Here is an 18,108-nt window from a genome sequence, read left to right as displayed (position 1 = left end):
TGCAAAGAATTCATTACGGCTGGAACACAAAGGGACAGAAACACAAGAGATGGAAGGGGTGGTTAAACCGGAGCCACTCCCCAGGAACCTACCTCTATGGAAATCCGACAAGTACTTTAATAGATAACACCCGTTGAAACAGTATCTTGATGAGCACTTGGTATAGAAACAGGCTGCAAGAGCCCGTGTGTTGGATGTGGCGAAAGTCACAGAGAAGCAGACAAGCTACTTAAGTAAGATGCAGAAAGTAAGTTCGTTTGTTACCCTGAAAGCGTGTAGAAGAGTAGAGGATGAAGAGGAAGAAGAGGGCGAGATCAGGGGGTAGGAGGATAGGGGACCCCTAGGGCAAAGGGCTAAGAGAGGAACTCCAAATGACAGAGGGAAAAAAAAGGACATTTGGGGAAAAAGACTGTCTAAAATTCTACTGTTTTGCTTGCTTCGCCTGGGCAAATATTTCTCCCCATACCCACTACTCCTCTCTAAACTCTTTTCAGCTCCTTCAAAAAGTCTTCTGCAGTCCTGTGTATTTATATGGGAGTTATATTTTCTTTTGGAAAAATTGGTAAAGGTACGAGTTTCTTGTCTGAAACAATACGACTTACTGAAGAGATCACAAGCAAGAAAACAAGCAGACTTTAAGCTTTCCAGGGATCAAAATAATAAAATAATGAGATGGAGAGGCTTTGACCCTCCAGAGGATGTATAAATGGGGTTTCAAGCCAATTTCACTAAATTTTTAGGTATAAGGGGACATTCTAGTTGGCATTTTCTTTGTGTCACTAAAGATTTAACTGTGATAAACAGAGTTAGGAAAACACATGAAGAAGATCTGGTGCCTTGACTGAAAGATTTATGGTGGATTTGGCAAGAAGTTCATACATGTAAAAGAGCGGTGAGAAAACTCTGAATAGTCAGCACATTCATCCTCAGCAGGGTTATCTGACCATTTTCTCTTTGACGCCCTGAGAACCATCTAGAAAGCACAAAAGAAAGCACTGACCCTTAGACTTCGGGCAATGATCACTGCAAGCTAAAAATAACCATCAACAGATGACGACTTTCCATCATTCTGGACTAGGCGTAGACAATGCATTTTTTTTTTTCTATCTCACACTATACTCCAAATCATCAAAGTCTCCTGTGAATATATGTCCCTCAGATCCTCAGTGCCATGCCCTGTGTCCTCATGACTTAGTCAAAATATCAATTATGTTGTATTTGTATATTTTTTAAAAGTACTTGTTCAATTAATAAATGCATGAAATTATATGGATTAATGGATAGATTTTCCAAAGAAACTGCCCAAAATACATTTCTCAAGGGTATATATATATTTAGAAGATTCAGAATTCTGCATAAATTATATACTTCTGTTCTGCATGGGTAGACTAGTAATATTTAGAACAAATTGAAGATTATATGATGAAACAATATCACTAATAAAACTGAGATCCAACAAACTCGTCAAAATTTTTATTTACCCAGTGCCTGTTCTTAGCTATTTCACAATTCTTTATTTCATCTGCACTACATCACTCTGGGATGGATATCATTCCTCTTTTCAGATGAGGACATTGGAGACTACTACTAATTATCTCTGGGATTTAAGCTCAGGCCCTTTGATTTTCTTCCCAGGACTGACTACATTTCCTTGAGTTGATGGTGAGGGGGTGAGAGTTCTGTAACCACTTGTCATTTATTTACTCTATGATGTGGTCTTAGGCGAGTCATCTTCGAATGAGACAATCTCTGCCCTCTTTCCCATCTCTGTGTCCTTCCTCTTGTAAAGATGTAATACTTTCCAAGTAATACTTGATTTTCATTTCAGACTCAGCCTGGTTTTGGGGATCAATATTTCCTGCATGCAGAAAAAGGTGTTTTATTATGGTTGTTAACAATTGAATCTAATACCTGAGAACTTCCTTTGTTTATTCATCCATTTGTGTTCTCAGACACATTTTTAGACGCCTGTTATTTGCCAAGAACTATTCTAGGTTTGGGGATAGAACATTAATCTAGACTAGGGTCCTTTGCTTAATCTGGTGCCTGGTAACATGAGCAGCATCTAAGCTCCCCAGCTAGAGGCAGTGTGATATAATGGGGACAACATGAACTTCGGATGTGACCCCTGGGTTCAAATTCTGTTTCTACGACCTATTATTAGGTGAGATGAAACAGCAAGTCACTTCATGTCTTTGAGTTTCCATCTCTAAAATGGGGGTCCCAACCTCACAGACCCTAGTAGGCAGTAAGTAAAATAGCATTGTTAGAGCACACAGCCAACGGCCAATGTGAAATAGGCATGTACAATCGCTGTTTAGACCTAGCACCTCCAGGCTGTGCGGACACCTCTTTTGTAATGCACCTGTTTTGTTTTGAGTGCCAGACTTTATATATCTGTTGCCTGCCTCAATAGCCGGTCCGTCTCTCCCACTTTCTCCACATTCTCTCTTGTCCCTATTTGATGTGTTCTCCATTCAGCATTTAGAGGGATGTTTTGAAAACATGAACCTGATCGTGCTACCTTTTTGATTAAGACCCTTTAATAGTTTCCCATTTTCTTGGAATCAAATGTCAACAACTCCACATGGCCTGTGATTTCCCCACTGCCTGCTCCTATTGCCTGGCTCTGTCCTCCATTCCTTTTGCTCAGCCCTTCTTGTCTTGTTCCTGTCCCTCAGAATGCCAAGTTCATTTCCACATTAGAGTCTTTCCATGGCTTTGCATTCTACCAGGAATACCGCTTCCCCCCGTGTTGGTGCTTAGCTTTCCTCTTCAGCTATTTTATCTTTATCGACCAGCTCTTGGCAAAAACACCACCAGCTACTCACAGAGCTGTTTACTCACCACACCATCTAAAATGCCCACATTGTTTTTTACGATCTAAAATTATTTGTTTATTCACCCATTTATTTTCTACCCTCATACAAGAACATAAATGACACAGAAGTATCACTAGGACAATGCCCAGGGTGTAACAGTTCTTCAGCAAATATTTTTGCGTGACCCTGTCAAGGTTGCTTCTTATTCTGAATAACTTTCCCTCTCTGGTGGACAAGACTTTTGACCAGCTTTCTTTCTTTTTTTTTTTTTTTTGAGACGGAGTTTCGCTCTTGTTACCCAGGCTGGAGTGCAATGGCGCGATCTCGGCTCACCGCAACCTCCGCCTCCTGGGTTCAGGCAATTCTCCTGCCTCAGCCTCCTGAGTAGCTGGGATTACAGGCACGCGCCACCATGCCCAGCTAATTTTTTGTAGTTTTAGTAGAGACGGGGTTTCACCATGTTGACCAGGATGGTCTCGATCTCTTGATCTCGTGATCCACCCGCCTCGGCCTCCCAAAGTGCTGGGATTACAGGCGTGAGCCACCGCGCCCGGCCGACCAGCTTTCTTAAATTTAGCACACACTTAGCGTTAACTCTCTTGAAAGAGACACCATTAAGTTAGTTAAAAGCAATAGGCAGCTGTAACTGTCCCCAAGAAACACCCATAAGAAGCAAGTACACTCTCCTTATTAAAAGGGGTCCCTTTGGGCCTTGCTTGGGTAACTTGCATAAGGATGAGTGGGTGGATGGCCTGATTGTAGAGGCCATTTTGTGTAAGGAAGTTTCCAGAAAGGAACACAAGATGTTCAAGCACAATTGCAGATTTACAGATGGCTGTCCACCATCCTCTCTCTCCTCGTCACCTACACCGAGGTGGTTTGGGACTGTCATCCCATCACCAACAAATTCCTTCCTTTGCCTCCCCCAAGTTGCTCTTCATCTTTTCCCAACATAATTACCATCTAGCTAATAAGTCAAATGAGTGGGTACAGCAAAGTGGGCAGCTCCACTTGGCTGCCTCGCCGAGCGCTGGCTTGGAGTGAATGGGAAATACTGTGAAACAGCTGCAGCTGCCCCCGCACCCCAAGGGAGCCCTGCTCACAAGGTTTCTCTTCCTTGGTTGTTGCTTGCAGGGATGGCACAGAAAGCCATCTGGAGGAAGACAGAGCTATGGTCCCATCTCAGTTCCCAAGGTGTGTCCCTTTTGCCATAGCCATAACTTCCCAAACACCACAGAAAAGTCACAGCGTAATCCTTGCCTGAAAAAGGACTCAGCTTACCCGTTGCTGCCTTCCTCCCACCCCACCCAAGCCCATTCCTTTCTGACATATTTTCCTGTGAGTGTAGTCCTTCCCGTAGGTCTGTGCTGCCCTGCAATCCAGACTCTCAGATGCGTTTAACAGCCAGCAGCTCCTGCCCTGCCAATCATATTCTAGGCTGGAAGAAGGATTCTGAGTCAGGAAGGCAGCAGCCTGTTTAGACTGGCCAGACTGGAGAGTCAAGCAGCAGGGCGACTCTGGAGGAATGCACGACTTTGAGGAATTTGGAAGTCTTCACTGATGAATGTGCTTTGGTAACACATTAGCATGGGCATTTCAGCAACAGTACAAGGAGCGCCAAGTGCTTAAAAGGCAACGGTGGGGCTATCACTGCAGTGATTCCTAATTTCATTTTAAACTCAATGGAACCTGGGCCATGGGAAAGAATAGGGTGGAACCAGAGTGGAGAGGGTGTGGCCTTACGCCAGCCTAACATAGCAAGACTGCAGAGGAAATCCCAGTGGCAGGAACGCGCCTCGCCTGGACACCAGCTCCCCAAAGCGCACCTTTTGTCCATCTGTCTTCTATCTCTTCCTCCGCACGTGAGCTCTGCACAACGCTTTGAAAGGGGCAGGAACAAGACGAACCTCGTCTCTTCCCACGAATGACTCCCCGGTGCACTTTTAATTATTAATCTGAGCCAGGTTATTCATCATTGGAAGGCAGCAAGGGGTACCGCCCACACAGGCGCCATCCTTTATCATACGGATCCCAGAACACTAAAAGAGCAGATGAAGAATTATTGGAGACCCCGAAGATGCCTTTTCCCTCGCCTGCTTTCTGCCCTGGGACCAGCGGGGGCTGTGCTCACTCTCTCCCTAGTTCTAGCATGTGACAGAAAAAGAGAGGACGTAGGATGCTTTGAACGTGTAGCCTCACTGATTTGAAATGAAGGGGTGGAGGTCAGTGTAGATGGGTGGAAAGCCCAAATTCAGAATATTCTTAAAGAAATCTAAATAAATGGGATAAAAGATAATAGATAAAAGAAATCTAAATAAATCTCTTTCAAGTATATAGACTAATATATAATTATAGCTAATTAAGTGTTACCAAAATGGAACCCTACCGGGGATTGAATTGAACATCATTTTTTAGAAGCTCCTGCTACATTAATGGCTGGCAAAAATTTGCTTCAGAATGGCTTTTGAAAACAATTCTCTGAGATAATTTTCAATCCATACTTTTAGTCATTCGGGTTTGAAGTCATAGTGATCTTCGATTTCTCCATTTTCATGACCTTTTCCCATTTATTTTTCTTTTGTAAGAGCTATCATTAGTTGAATGACCATGATGTGCCAGATGACTATTTGTAGTTTTTATCTTTACTAAACACTGCAAAGCGGCTGGGAGCAGTGGCTCATGCCTGTAATCCCAGTGCTTTGGGAGGCCAAGGTGGGTGGATCACCTGAGGTAAGGAGTTCAAGACCAGCCTGGCCACCATGGTGAAACCCCGTCTCTAATAAAAATACAAAAATTAGCCAGGCATGGTGGCAGTTGCCTGTAATCCCAGCTATTAGAGAGGTTAAGACAGAGAATTGCTTGAACCCGGGAGATGGAGGTTGCAGTGAGTAGAGATCGTGCCACTGCACTCTAGTGTGGGCAACAGAGTGAGACTCCATCTCAAAAACAAAACACTGCAAAGCAGATCATTTTAGGTCCCCTTGGCAGATAAGAAAACTACAGTTCATAGAAATTCAGTGACTTGTTTTGGGTCACAAAGTTCACTGAAAAAATAAATAAAGTAAAACTAGTATTATGCCCCCTTCTTCCACAAGCCCCTTAATAGAATTGCTGTTTGTAGATCCAAGCTATGATAAATCTAAGTAAGTTTTATACATATATATATATATATATATATACACATATATATATATATATATATATATATATATATATATATGTTTTTCTAGGTTCCTTTTTTTTTTCCTATAAAAAATGTGGGATTATATGTTAATTAGGCATAGCGTATTTGTTTCTGATTGAGCTTTTTGGTGACTGCCCCAGCTGTTCACATCTGGGTCCAATAGATCCCCACCATAGGTCCAACTGCAATTTTATCCCTAGCGACAAGAGATATATTCAGTCACATCATCTGGTGGTAATTGACACTGTACTGCCTTCCGGATTCAGAAGCCACAGTGCCAAAGACTAATCCTGAATATTATATAGACTTTTCTGGATTGCCCATATGGGCTTTATCTATTCCTCTTTCTTTATAATTTTTCTATTTATTTTAACCAATTTCCATCAATAACCGTAGTTCCTCTCCAATTCTAATTTGCTATACTGAATCCTAATAATTCTTGCCAGTTACCATTGCCCAAAGAGCTGAAACCTGACCTCTGCTATGAATTATCATTGGAGGACCCTCTCTTAAACACACAAACAACAACAACAATATATCTCAAATGCATGACATAGATCCGCTTGGTTTCCTGTTATCAATGGTTCCCAGGAAATTCTCAATTATGACCACTGCTGTCCAATCTCAGGATGCCTCATGTTCAAATCCACTTTTACTGATAAGACCTAAAGACTTATAACTAATGAACAGGTTCTACCTTAAAAGAATTTCACTCTTGAATCCTGGCTTTGGCCTAAGGTTAATCAGCATGTTTGTTCTTTTTTTTGTTTGTTTGTTTTTTTGTTTTTTCTTTTTGTTTTTTGTTTTTTTGGGACGGAGTTTCGCTCTTGTTACCCAGGCTGGAGTGCAATGGCACGATCTTGGCTCACCGCAACCTCCACCTCCTGGGTTCAGGCAATTCTCCTGCCTCAGCCTCCTGAGTAGCTGGGATTACAGGCACGCGCCACCATGCCCAGCTAATTTTTTGTATTTTTAGTAGAGATGGGGTTTCACCGTGTTGACCAGGATGGTCTCGATCTCTTGACCTCATGATCCACCCGCCTCGGCCTCCCAAAGTGCTGGGATTACAGCCTTGAGCTACCGTGCCCGGCCAGCATGTTTGTTCTTAACTTGGATAATGTACATGGCCAAATCAACCTGCGCGTGACACAGAGCTGGGAAAATGAGCTAAAAATGAGTCCAAAAAATGTTGCAAAAGCTGCAACAATGGGCTAAATGTAACGTGATGAAATTTAACAGGCACAAATGTAAATTTAAAAATGAAAACCACTAACAATTGCAGACATGAATAATTGGAGGGGAATTTATCAATAACACATGTGAAAAAGACGCAGGGGTTTTAATTGACTTCAAGCTCAGTATGAGTCAACTGTGTGATGGAGATGCCAAAATATTAATGCAATCTTAGGCAACAAGAATAGAAATAGCATAGACTTCAGAACAAGAGGCAATCATCCCACTCTTCTGAGCCAGTGAACTCACACCTGGAATGTTGGGTTGGGGTCTGGAGAGCACTCAGGTAGCGGAGGGGCCTGGATTCATGTTATGTTAGAAGTGATGAAGAAATTCAGGGTCTGGTAGAAGAAAGCCTCCATGAGTATCTTAAAACATCCAATGGCTGTGGCATAGAAGGAGAATCGGGGTTCTCCTAGCCTCCATCCTATAATCCCAGCACTTTGGGAAGCTGAGGTGGATAGATGGCTCGAGAGTTCAAGAGAAGCCTGGGCAACGTGGTGAAATGCTCTCTCTCCAAAAACTAGAAAAATTGGCTAGGTGTGGTGGTGCACACCTGTAGTTCCAGCCACTTGGGAGGCTGAGGTGGGAAGATCACCCGAGCACTGGGAGATCGAGGCTGCAGTGAGCCGTGATTATGCCACTGTACGCTAGCATGGGCAACAAAGATACTGTCTCAAAAACAGAAAAGAAAAGAAAAGTAAAATAGAAAAGAGTCCAGGCTAAATATAAATGGGACATTTTTACCATGTAGAATGTTCTTTTTAAATTTCTGTAATTGACGGAAAAACTCATATATATTTATCATGTTCAATTTGATGTTTTGAGTTACGTATACATTGTGAAATGACTGGAATGTTTTTAAATGGAATGAGCTTCATTGGGAAAATGAGTTGGCAGTTAACAAGTAAAACAGACATTGGATGAGCACCTCTAGAGCTTTACAGAAGAGATTAATACCTTCAAAAAATCAGGGCCAGACAAGAGAAACTGTAGCATGGACATGAATGCTATACAACTCACATACTGCTGGATCATCCTGAATCATTATGTTTTTCTGTGATTTCCTCATCTTCCCAGTTAAAATGGAAGTTCTCTGAAGCCAGAGACCATGTCCTTACCATGGGCTTCTCCTAACTTCCTCCTCTTTTTTCTAGTGTGGCTCAGAGAAAAAAACCATAATAAATATGTACTGATTGACAGCTGGAATTGCTAATTTATGTAGCTAGTATTTTACCCCATTGGCTAAAGTATAAAAGTATGGGCCAGCCCAGTTTATGTAATAATTGTCACATTTCTGGCCTGTGGCATTCGAGTTAATATTCTGCATTTCTTGTAAATCACTGTTTGCTCGTCTTATTTGAAAGCACGAAGATTCTTTCCCCAAAGATATCCAGTTCTGAGTAATATGAACATGCTGAGAAATCTCCCTATGCGTTAGTGTTCCCTTTGTGAAAGAAAGGGATGAGATTTCCTAGGTCTCTTTCCATTCTGTCATTCTGTGACTCTCGTCTTGTGGACTGCCTTAGGAGTTTTTATTATTTTGTCTGTTTCATATATTTCCTTCATCTCTCTCCTATGTTCCTTCAGTGACTTTGATAGTATCGGCACTGAGCTGGGGTATGTTAGCATCAAATTCTGAACGTAGCATCTCAAGAACTCTTAAAGATTAAATATGTAGAGAATGATAAATATTTGAAACACCCTGGGGCTGGTGTATGTACTGTCTTTAAAAGGATCTTTTTGATCTAGTATCTTTTATTTGCTTGCTTGCAAGCTGGCTTTTTTACCCTCTGTTAGAGCATCAAACCCATTGCAGGCTTTCAGGATGGTGAAGGGTCCTGCAGACAGTCACAGCACCCTCACTCCCTGCTTGCCATACTTACTTAAGGTTGAGGGAAAGGATGGGAGAGTCACAAGCTCTGATACCACAGCAGAGTACAATACTAAGAATTGCTTTTGCTGAGCCTGAAAAGTCTTAACTAACTCCTGAAAGGTCTAAGCTCTGGTTTTAGCTTTGCTATTCATTCACTTAGGAAAGATTAATAGCCTTGTTGGAAATCTATTTTCCATGATAATGACCCTTACATTCCACAGATACTTAATGTCTTTCTTGAACATCTATTTCCTAATTCTTGATCGATTATAATCAAAATATTTTTATTACAGCTCTGCCACATATATGACTTTAGAAGACACAGTTTCTACATGATACTTACCTTGAAAGGTTGTATTTGTTTATTACTTATGTATTGGCTTTTTTTATTAATATATTCTATGATTTTCTTTCTTGTCTTGCTTCATCCCTTCCATATTTATGCCCTCTCTGTCTTTCTTTCTTAACGATATTTTTTCCAAAAATGCTTTCAGATGCTTTACATAAAGGCACACACACAAAAAGTGTAATTTAAATAAAGAGGTTACAGCAAAAGGAAAAATGGGATGATCCCAGGATAAATACACAATAGAGTCTATGCCTAGAGGATATGAGGAATATAGAGGATATAGAAAATATAAAGTGATAGAGTATATTTATAAAGTATATGAGGAAAAGAGGATGGAGGTAAATAGACAAAATGCTTAGGAAATGCCCAACACTCTTTTCTAGAATGTTGCAGTGTGTTTTCTAATAGCAAGAAAAAGAAGAAAAATAAAGAATTATATACCTCAGCATTCCTACAAGCTAAATCAAACCTGCTGATCAGGAGGAGCATGACTTCTACTGGTCTTGGGGCAAGAGAGAAATACAGAGAGCATCGTGGATTGTTGTAAACATGGTTTTCAACAAACTTTTGCAAAAAACCACAACTTTTATAAGAATGCTTATTTTAATATTTCTCCACATGGGCATTGGTCATAATGCCAAACAGTGCTTCATTTAAAGGCATTTTGGCCAGGCACAGTGCCTCACACTTGTAATCTCAATGCTTTAGGAGTCCAAGACAGGAGGATCACTTCAAGCTAGGAGTTTGAGACCAGCCTGGGCAAGATAGGGAAATAATGTTTCCAAAAAAAAAGGAGAAAAATTAGCCAGGCATGGTGGTGCATGCCTGTAGTCCTAACTACTCTGAGAAGCTTAGAAAGGAGGGTCACTTGAGCTCAGGAGTTCAAGGTGGTAGTGAGCTATAATCACACCACTGCACTCCATCCTGGGCAACAGAGTAAGACTCAGGTGTCTCAGAAAAGAAAAAACATTTTATGTGATGAGGATGGATGGCAAGAAATCAAAATGGTGAGGGAGAGGAAGAAATAAAATGCTTCTCTGTTGTCCAGCTTAACAAAAAGATGGATTTTCAACAACTAGATGCATAAACTGCACGACTTTCAGATAACTTTCCATAAACTCAGAGACCTAAACTCTCTCATAAGTCCAATGGAACTCTTGATAATTGTTGATGGTTCATAGGTTTGAGATTATAATACCTAATGATCACCAGAATATTACTATTTTCTGTTTACAGCAAAATCCACTCCAAAGCACAAAACATTCAAGTTTGGATTAAGATAAAAGTCCTTTGATAAAAACAATTATGATTAAGTACTTCATCTGTTGGGTATGTTGCATCCAAAATTTCTATTATTTATAACAACTCCTCAAAGTAAGTATGATGTAGAAACTGAGGCATAGAGAAATGCATTTCAGTAACTTGTCCAAAGTCACAAAGTGTCTAGCGGGGTTAGATGTCAAACTCATGTCTCTCTGACTGTGTAAGTCAATGAGATGTACACTGGCTGCTCAGTAGGCAGTGCGGAGGACCCACCTTGGCTCACTTCCTGACGAGTGCTTATTATACCTCTGGATTTTTAAAAAATTAGCAGTGTTGGTTAAAATATTTGTACAGTTTTACAAAACATTTATGAGTCATTTTGGTCTTAAAGTGGAGCAACGATTACAAAAATGATTCCCTCTTTCTCCGTCTCCTTCTCCCTCCATCCCTCATCTCCCTTTCCTCTAATTTCACAAAGCCTGTCCAAAACCCCGGAAAAACATAACACATAATGCTGATGTTTTAAATCCAGTTTCAGAGGAGAGGAGGTTTCACTTCTGATAGGAGCATGGTACACTGGATCACAGGGCTAAGTGAGACAAATACAGAGCTTGGCCCAAAGCAAAAAAGAACCAAATGGTAGTCGTCAGCGTTCTTTCTACTTGCCATGTTTTTAATGGCCAGTCATTTTTACATGCTCAGAACGGCCCTAGAGAAGGTTTCCTGGTGTCCTTATTAAAATGTGTGCCGGATGGAGATGAGGTCGGGAACCATACTCCTGACACACATTCACACTTGTCCAGCTGGCCATGACATCCTGCCATCCTTCCATCCTTCTTAACCCTTGTGTGAATAAGTCAGAGGGACTTTCTGTCACCATTCTTCCCAGATCTAACGTCTGTGTTACTGATCTCTGAAAACATTGTTTTACATTTTACAGTTTCATTGTTAATGCTTATAACAGCTAAAGCAGTACCATATGTAACGTACAAAATACAGAAAACAAAAATGTGAAGAAGAGAAATATCCACTATGATTTCACCTCCAAGACATTTCTATTTATGTACCTGTGAGTATATGTCTAGGCTTTTTTTTCTGTGCGTATAAACTCACAAACACATATAAAAACACACATATTTGTTTGATTTTGAGAAAATTAAAATTTCATAGAAAATATAATTATGTATTATTATTTTTCCATCTTATTTTATAAGCATATTTTGTGTTAAGTGAAATAAGCCAGACACAGAAAAATATCTCATAATGATCTCATTTATATTTGGAATCTTAAAAAATGGTCAAATATATGCAGATAGAGAATAAAAATGGGTAGTAGGAGCAGGGGCTGGGGCAGGGTGAGATTAAGTCAGAGAATACAAAGAAGCAGATATATAGGATCAAGTCTAGAGATCTAAAGTGCAACATGATTCCTACAGTTAATAAAATTACATTGTATTATGGATTTTTGTTAAGTAAGCAGATTTTAAATGCTCTTGTCACTAGAAAAGTAAATATGTAAGATGGTAGATATGTTAATTTGCTTCACTGTAGGGTCTTCAGTTAACTAAGGCAAGAGAACATAGAAAAAATTTCAAGATAAAAAGGAATAGCATATGCAAAGATTCTGTGGCTGAAAAGAGTACAACAGTAAAAAGAAATCCGAACAATCAAACAAAACATGATGTAAAGAGTACAAGGGATTGGGGGCAGGCAAACAATAAAGGGAAACTGGAGAAAGATCCAGGGAATACAATATGCCTTGGTCTTTATTTGAAAAGCAAAAAATAAAAAATTTAAAAGTTGAGAGTGGAGATTTTGAAGATTCGTTTTTAAAGTACAGTTAAGAGATAAGGCATCAAAATTTGTGCTTAAGAAGATCCCTTTGGCCTGCCGAAGTGACACCTAACATTTGCGGGGTTACTGCAGCACTATTTACATGAGCAAAAACATGGAATCAATCCAGGTGCCCATCAATGGTGGACTGGATAAAGAAAATGTGGTACATATACACCATGGAGTACTACACGGCCATAAAAAAACAGAAATGATGCCCTTTGCAGCAACACGGATGTAGCTGGAGGTCATTATCTAAGTGAATTTATGCAGAAACAGGAAACCAAACACTGCATGCTGTTGCTTATAAGTGGGAACTAAACAATGGGTACACATGAACATAAAAATGGGAAGAATAGAACACCAGGGGTCCCAAAAGCAGGGAGGGAAGAAAATGGACAAAGGTCAAAAAGCTACCTATCAGGTACAATGTTCACTATTTGGGTGACACGTTCACTCAAAGCCTGAACCTCAGTGTCACACAATATATTCCTGTGACAAACCTGCGCATGTACCCCCTGAATCTAATTAAAAAAAATAGATCCCTTTGTCTGCAGCAGAGAGGATGGGCTGAAGGGGATAGTAGAATGGCCATGGAGGGAGGAGTTAGGAGGTTATTGCCATAGTCCAGGTGGGAGATGATCACAGCTTTGGGTAGGATGCTAAGAAAGAGATGGTGACACATGGATGGGTTCAAGAAGTATTTAGATGGCAAAACTGATAGGACTTTCTTGTAGATGGGTGGGGAGGAAAGAAAACACATTTGCAAGGATGACCCCTAGATAGCTGACTTACGAAACTGTTGTGATCATTTACCAAAATAAGAAATCCGGGAAGAGGATCATGGTTGTTGGGTAGACACTGTGTGTTCAGTATTGGAACTCTTGTGGCCTTTAAATACACGTGCTTGTAGGCCAGGAACTTTGAGAAGCAGTCCAAGCTTGGGAGGGTACATTTGACTGTCACTGGCATGTAAAAGGCCATAAAAGAATGACATGGATGAAATACAAGAGGAGCTGGTATGGAAGGGGAAAGGTAGAGAGGCTGGAACAAGCAATAAAGTGCAAAAGAGGCAGAGATGAAGGGAAGCTGGCAGGATCACCAAAAGGGTTTTGGAACAGAAAGGGGATGAACTCGGAATGCAGCACTTGGTTCTTTCTTCCTCTTAAATATGGGCTTTGTAGGCCGGGCGTGGTGGCTCTGGCCTTAGGAAGGAGTCAGCCAGCCTCAAGGAATGAGCCCATAGATCACACCAGAATGATCAGCTCCCAGGAAGAAAATGGAGATGGAGGTGAATATTCACTCAGAATGCTTACAAAGACGCTAATGTGTGCCAGCAAGATGTTAACCTAAGGATCAGCCTCTTCTAAAAACGTGTAGTTCTATTTTTTAGCATACCTAAAATTAATTAATTTCTTCATTCTTTTGACCCAGTTGTCCTGAATGTCTATTTTATCTTAGGCACTGAGAATATAACTATCAAGAAAAGCAGACATGGTCTTTAACTTCATGACTTAGCGTGGTGACAGTTTATCATTCTATTGATTTCTTAAGAGGTTATTTTTTCCATGGGATCTGTGTATCTATCTCAGTGTTGCTGCTTAAGACACTTCATGTAGCCTTACATCAGTAACTGTCCTGAATAGTATCTATAAAGTATCTCTGAAATAGGTCCTGTTTCCTGAATACACCCCCAGGACATGGATCTGAGAAAAGTCCGTCTGTGTGGTCTCCATTCCCTAATCTCTCTTCTGCCCTCCAAACATGCTCTTTCCCAAAGACTCATGTCCTTCACATGTGCTCCTTCTATCAGCCCGAAGTCATCAGGGTACCTCGGGGACACAGTACTCATTTCTGCAGTTCCTGGTTCAATTATCTTCTTGTTGAATAAATTAACATAAAATATATAGGATATCTAAAATCCAATTATATTTTAGTTACTCTGGGTAGAAACAATTATTTTGTGTACACACATTAATTGGAAACAGAAGATGCATTTTGTTTATCATTTTTGAGTGGTTGTTTTAAACTGTCTCTCAGCTTAACTTTCTTTGACCTCATTTTCCCAAGAAGTATGATTTCTCTTCACAGATCCACACTTTTACCTCCTGTTAAACTAGAATTTTGATTTTATTGCTTCTCCATGCACACACTTTCCATTTCAAGCCAATATCTATCCACCCCCTACCTACCTTAATTAATCTACATTCTGAGATACAACTTACTTTTTATTTAGTGTTTTCTTTTTTTGTTTTAAGACGGGGTTTCACCATGTTGATCAGGCTGGTCACGGAACTCCCGACCTCAGGTGATCCACCCGCCTTGGCCTCCAAAGTGCTTGGATTATAGGTGTGAACCACCACACCTGGCCCTAGTGTTTTCTTATTTCTACATATGAACCTTTAAAACATACAATGGTGCATTTGAAATATACAAAATGATTTATGTTCTGGATTCTAAGGATGACCGAAAGAATAAATAATGCCCAGAGGTGAGTGAGGTCATTCATTACAGTAATTTTTTATGTGCTTGCCAAATGACAAGGGAAATCATGTGATGCAGTAATCTTACTTCTAGGGATTTACTTCAAACATACTGATAAGAATATTAAATAAGATGTGGATAGGACTATTCATTGAAACACTGTGATATATCAAATGATTGCATTGAAAACTACCCAGATTTCTATTATGGAAATTTATGAAGTAAACTATGATATCTTCACCAAATAAAACTGTAAGCAACTAAACCAATAAAAAAAAAAGAAAAAGAAAAAAAAGAATATATATATATAGACATATTGAGAGAGAGAGATTTAAAAGAATTGCAATTGGATCATGTGATTGTAGGGTCTGGCACGTTTGAAGTCCGCAGGGCAGGCTGGCAGGCTGGAGGCCCAGGCAAAAGTATGTGTTATAGCATTGAGTTGAAAGCAATCTGGAGGCAGAATTCCTTCCTCTTTGTAGGGTGGGTATGCAGAGCTCAGTCTTTTCTCTGAAAGCATTGAACTGATTGGATGATAACAACCCACGTAATGGTGGGTAATGAGCTTTACTCAAAGTCTACTTGTTTAAATGTTAATCACATCTTTAAAAAAAAAAAAAAAAGCCCTCATGGCAACATCTAAACTGGTGTTTGACCAAAAAGCTGAGCACCATAGCCTAGGCAAGTTGAAATATGAAATTAACCATCACAAATATAAAGTACTAAGTTAAGAAACTCAGCTTAATTTATGTAGAGATATATTTGAAACAACAAAACAAAAATAAAAATGTATGCCCTGCTTTGCAGAAAAGAATGACTATAGCAAACATGAGAATGCAATCTTTAGAAATGCTTCCATCCAAGTTTTGCCCTTGGCTGGTGTCTGAGAAACTGGCTGGTAAATAGTCCTCTGAGCTGAAACTATGAAACTTCCCTCACTGACAAAAGTGGTTCACTGTTTATAGACTGTGCAGACAATATGATTTATGAGGAATACTTGCTTTCCTTATCAGTGTATGGAATGTTGGTACATGCTAGGCAGAAGGTAACTACATAACCAATCGCCAGAAAACACCTTGAGCACTGAGTAGACTACTCTGGACAGAACCATAACACACGTGTGCAGCAAAATAAAGAAACCTCTGGAGGACAAAAGCAAGCTTTATGTGGGAGAGAGAAAGCATGAGAAGGTCTGCCCTCGGACTCCTCCAGACTCTTTTGCCTTCATGATTGAGGTATATTATTACTTTATCATGGTAATAAATTATATGTTGAGTCCAATTCATTCTTCTAGAGGATTTCTGAACATGGAGGTTGTCTTGAGGGCCTCCAACATACCTATGCTACATATAAAGAATCTATCTATCTATCTATCTATCTATCTATCTATCTATTTTAGGACAATTATTTATTAAAATATTTTAATTTTAGCATAGTTTTAGATTTATAGAAAAAATTCAAATATAATACCGAGAGATAGCATAGACACTTCACCCACTTTTCCATATTGATAATATCTTACCTTATCCTAGTACATTAGTCACAACTAATGAACAAACTTTAATACATTGCTCAACTAAAACTTCATACTTTATGTGTATTTGCCGTAATTCATTTTCCCATAATGCTCTTTTTCTGTTTCAGGATTCTATCCAGGATACATTCATTGTCTCATCTCCTTAGCCCACTATGCTCTGTAAACATATCTAGAACGTTACTTGTTTTCCAGGAAGCATGTTTTTGTTGTTGTTGCTTTGTTTTAGCTTTTTTTTTTAATAAACAGTTTTGGTTTTCTTAATTATCTCTATGGTTTCTCTGTGTTTTACTTTGCAAATGCCTGTTTTCTAACTTTATTATAGCTTTCCTTTTATAATTTTCTTTGGGTTTACTTTGGTTTTGTTTTCTAGCTTCCCCAATAGAAGTTTCAGCTCACAATTTCTCAATCTTTCTTGTTTTCTAAAATAAAAATTTAAGGATATAAATGCTCTTCTTTTTTTATATCTACCATCTGTATGGTATGTTTGGATAACTTCCTCGTATTGCTTTTCCAATTCAGTAATGCTTTCTTCAACTGCTTGTAGTTTATGAGTTATAGACATAGATACAGATGAAGATAATTTAATAAGAATGATTATATAATGGGAGAAGGAATGGAAAAGGGTACAGACGGGGATAAAAGTTGGAGTTATCTCACTCTACCTTGTGTGATACGTTTTTCTTTGGAAATATGTAAATGATTTCAAAATTGTAAAATAAACTTAAATCAAAATAAAATAAAAGTGATGCCTAAAATTCAAAAACAAAATAAAATAAATGACTCTAACTTTATATAAATTTGCTGGCCTAAAAATATTATTTGATTATCCAGGCTTTATAAGTAACTAGTCGTTGTTAGTAACATTAAATACTAATTATACTAAGAACTATCATTTCTATAGTTATATACATATACACATAATATTAAGATAAATTGTGTAATTACTTAAAATATTTCAATTTAAGATTTCTAATGCAAAGAAATAGAAAAAACTATAAAATCAAATAATATTTACTATCTTAAATTCAAATTGGAAATTTTCTTATGAACATATAATGTATTTTGTCTTTACAAAAATAAATTACTTTTTACTACCTTTCTCCAGTGAAATAGTCTACAATGATAACAATATCCAGTAACAATAATAAAATTTCAAAACTGAAAATTAATTTCAAAATACTGTTTTTCACTAAAAGGAACCAATAATTTTTGGTGAAACTGTTGATTCCAGATGTGGACCAGGAAATTCCTTGGTCTGTAAATCAACATCTACATGATGTCCACATCATGGACATCTTTACAAAAAGAAACATAAAAGATCATATTTACCAGAAAATAAGAAAGCTTTAACGCATATTGGGGCTATGCCAAAAAATGACAGAGGCATCATTTTGAAGACCTCCACTAAAGAAGAATACACAATTTGAGCATCAGAAAGAAGTTTGGTTATAGTAGATTCAAGATCATCATTCTCGTGATTCTTGAGTTCATAATGACACAAAAATACATCTCACTGATCACTTGAGA

The sequence above is a fragment of the Cebus imitator genome, unplaced genomic scaffold (assembly GCF_001604975.1).
Source record: "Cebus imitator isolate Cc_AM_T3 unplaced genomic scaffold, Cebus_imitator-1.0 Scaffold416, whole genome shotgun sequence".
Lineage (NCBI taxonomy): Eukaryota > Metazoa > Chordata > Mammalia > Primates > Cebidae > Cebus > Cebus imitator.
The sequence above is the reverse complement of the archived record's forward strand: the minus strand, read 5'-3'. Positions refer to the sequence as shown.